The sequence below is a fragment of the Arachis ipaensis genome, chromosome B04 (genome assembly GCF_000816755.2).
Source record: "Arachis ipaensis cultivar K30076 chromosome B04, Araip1.1, whole genome shotgun sequence".
NCBI classification, from domain to species: domain Eukaryota; kingdom Viridiplantae; phylum Streptophyta; class Magnoliopsida; order Fabales; family Fabaceae; genus Arachis; species Arachis ipaensis.
In genome coordinates this window covers 7489770-7493954 of record NC_029788.2, presented here as the reverse complement: position 1 = coordinate 7493954, position 4185 = coordinate 7489770, and positions in this window count along the sequence as shown.

Here is a 4185-nt window from a genome sequence, read left to right as displayed (position 1 = left end):
TTTTTTTAAGCCATAGGTTTCATGTTTGTATATTATGTGATGTTAGATTGAGTTTTGGTATTTGTTGGAGTTGGTTGAGGCTTTGGATCGAGCTTGGTAGCTTCGTTTTGGTGTTTGGTGCGTTTGGAAATCAGCCAAGGTATAGTTTCGGTTTTTTTTATGTAATATGTAATGTTTTTGGACACTTAGACTAGTTGACCTTAAGATAGGATTGAATGTTTGGATGTATGATTAATTGTATGCAAATTTGATGCTTGATGATAAGTTGTATGGATGTGGATGATGAGTGTTGTGATTTATTTGTTGTTGATGAGGGATTGATGATGTTGATAACGATTGCTAATATTGAGGTTATTTGATGACTATTGTTGAAGGATGTGAGTTTTATGAGGATTTGTAGTGATTGTTGATGTTGTTGATGGTTGATGATGATTATGAGTGTTTATGATGGTTTTGGATGTTGATGATGATTTTGACTATTGGTTATTGTGGTTCATGTTGAAAGTAAATAAGTGAGGTGGTTTGATGAATTGAATGGATTGATTGATGATAATAGAATGAAAGAATTGATATTTGTAGCATCGATTATTGTTGAGAATTTGAATGGTGGTATTAAGGAAATTGGATATGATGTTAGGTTGAATTTAGAGTTGGATGAGGTGAGTATTAAATGGTTTATATGATTGAATGGTTGATGGGGTCGAGAAATATTTGGTATGGATTCTTGAGTGAGTCTAGTATTTTTGGGTTGTGAATAATTGGTTTTGAATTGAGAGATTTGGTGAATTTGAGTTTTAAGGTTTTTGGTAAAAATAGATTTTTGGTGAACTTTGACGGATCATAACTTGAGCCCCAGTTTTCAAAATTTGTTGAAAATTGTTCATAATTAAAGTTCATTGAAAAATCTTCAAATTAATATAAAGTTTATAAAATTTGGACTTTTGAAAAGGGAGTTATGATCATTCAAAGTTTGGTGTCAAAATTTGAAATTCTGCAATATTGCAGAATTTTGTGATTTCTGGTATGTGCGCACGCACAGCCTTGTGTGTACGCACAAGCGGGGGAAGGCTTGCTGGTGAGAGCGCTAGCACGACCTGTGTGCGCAAATATCCAATGAAGTTTTACAACCTGTGCGCACGCACACGTTGGGGAGGTCAATCTATTGGGGACGCTAGCACGCCTTGTGCGAGTGAACAGAATTACAAATTTTGGTACCTGTGTTACACACACCCCTATGCGTACGCACACGTTTTGAAAATCTCTTTGGGCATGCGCACGTACACCCTTGTGCGTACGCACATGCCCTGTTTTTCAACTAAAATATTGTTTTTAACTATTTCACCTTCCCAACAAGCTTGTAAACTTCTGTGACATCTATTTAAGACTTTTTGGCTTGTTTTTAGATGTTAAACATAGAGAATGTCTTGGGTAGAATTATTTGGGTTTTACTTTGAAAAGTTAGCAAACGGAGGTTTAGGTTTCTGGTGTACTGAGGATGGGTTTGGTGGAGTGAGAAAGGAGAATGGTACTGGAATTGAGAAAATGATGAACTAATGAGTTCGGAATGGAATTAAGAACTGATGATGGTTATTATGAGCTTGAGGGATATTGAAGGAAAGTGTGCCAGGCACTATATCCTTGGAATGTTGAGAATTGATAATTGAAAGAGATTTAAGACGAGAAATGGTGATGACTGGTGATGATTTGAGGTTGATAAATTTGTTGAATATTGAGAGTGTGCAGGGCCTATATCCCTGGCGTAGCAGATTTTTCTGCTGCATGAGTAAATGTTGTTGAGAGTGTGCAGGGCCTATATCCATGGCGTAGCAGATTTCTCTGCTGCATGAGTAGATGTTGTTGAGAGTGTGCATGGCCTATATCCCTGGCGTGGCAGATTTTTCTGCTGCATGATTTGTTGTTGTTATTTCCTTTTCTGCTGCATGAAGTGTGCGGGGCCTATATCCCTGGCGTAGTAGACTCCTTACTACATGAGTGTGCAGGGCACTATATCTTTGGCGTAGCAGATTCGCTGCTGCATGAGTGTGCAGGGCACTATATCCCTGGCGTGGCAGAAAAGGCTACATCCGGAAGGATGTGTCGGGTTGGCATTTACGGACCGACAAGTGATATCACAAGCCAATAGGATAGGCATTCATCATATGCATCTCTTATATGCTTGTTTGCTTTGATTACTTGGGTTTGTCTAATTGTATAATATGCATACTTGCTTCTTGAATTACTTGTTATATATGATTACTACCTGTGTTTTACTTGCTTGCATTATTTGTGATTTGTCTGGTGTTGAGGAGGTTAGGTAGGTGGTGGCGATGAGATCATACGGAGATTAGGTTGGTGAAGGCTGTGGGATACAGCGGTGTGACTAGTTTTAGTTAGAAATTCCCTAAGTTTAGATAACCCTGTTTAATGTTTATGACATAAGTTATTTATTTTATTCTAAGCTTGAATATCCGTATGCAATGTGAAGCTCTAGGATTGCCTTCGGCGTCCCGAAGCCTTATATCTTACATTATTGGGCACTGTTACCATACTGAGAACCTCCGGTTCTAATTCCATACTTTGTTGTTGTTTTTCAGATGCAGGTCGTAATTCACCTCGGTAAAATTACTGATATGGTGACAAAGCGGAGTATGGTTCCTCTTTGGTTTATTTCTATTTTACTTTATTGTAGTTACTCTCACATCTCTTTGTATATTTATCTTTATGGCCTTAGAGGCTTACTTGAGAGATAAGTTGTATACACTGTTTTAACTCCAAAACTCTGTATTTTTTTGTTTGTAACTAGTCGGCTTAAACTCCGCAAGCTACGGCTAGTTCCCTATGATTACTATACTCTTATATCTATATATGTTCTATTCTCTTGCATCTATACCTTGTGTCTTGTGCGTTAGCTTCGTGTGAACGTTTCACGCTTTTGTAATTCTGTTATTGAGCTTAATCCTTCATCAGGCTTCTAGGATATATTATTTCCTTCTATATAAATATGTATAAGCCTTAGAATTGTCATAACCTTTGATTAACCTTTGCTTCACGACTAGAGGTAAGGCTTAGGGTAATTAGGGTGTTACAGCTCGGCCACGGGTGGTCGTATATGGACTTAATAACCTCGGATATCTCTTGTGTACAAGTATTGGTGTTCGGTGCAAGTCTGTCAGAAAACAAATCGCACATTAGCAAACATATAAGATAAACAAACTCAAGATAAACAAACTTAATATAAACAAACTTAAGATAAACAAACTTAATATTAAAAAAATGAACTCACGACTGCATGCCATCGAGACAAATCCTCAGTTGGATGACGAGCGGTGGTAGAGGAGCATCCTGCTCGGGGGCATTGAAAGTATCATCCACTGAAGGCTCTATTGACGTCGTCACTACATCTGCAGGGAGCGTAGCAGAAGGAAGCACCCAGTTCAGATTTGCGACCCTGATAAATTGCTGGTCCGATGGACCCGCTTGTGACATCACAGGGATCGAGAGGGTAGCCAGGGTAGAGGGCGATGACTGGGTAGCCCTAGAAGATTCGGTGGAAGCCCGCCCTCTACCATGACCATGTGTCCCACTCGACCTACTTCTGCTGCCTGTCGTCGTGTCTGTACAGCGAATATTAATAACATATTAATAACATAACAAATACCAATAAATAATAACATAAGAAGAAACTCAAGAAATAACAAATAATTCAAAAAGTGGTTTAGTTTAGTAAATTAAAAAAAAAAAGAAAATTACATAGTGTTTAGTTTCAAAATAATTAAATTATACTTTAAAGTATTCTAACTTTATTCTATCTTATTTTCTTTTCAAAGTATTCTAACTTTCATAGTATTCTAACAAAGCATTCTAACTCTCAAAACATTCTAACTTTGTTAACAATTTTTTAAAATATTCTAACTTTCAAAGCATTATAATAATCCAAAAAATTTGAAATGCAAACCCAAAAAAAGCACAAAATAACATGATAAAACATCACTAGTAATGCATATGGAAAAATGCTACAATTAATCAGCATAAACCAGCACTTTCAGTAGCAGCATGAATCAGCAAAATAAGCATTAAAATAGTAATTTTCTAACAAAGCAATAACAATCAGTGAATCATCAAAACAGTTAAGCATTGCTCAAACAAATTCAGTAACAATTCTTCAGCCAAATTAATAGTAAAAGG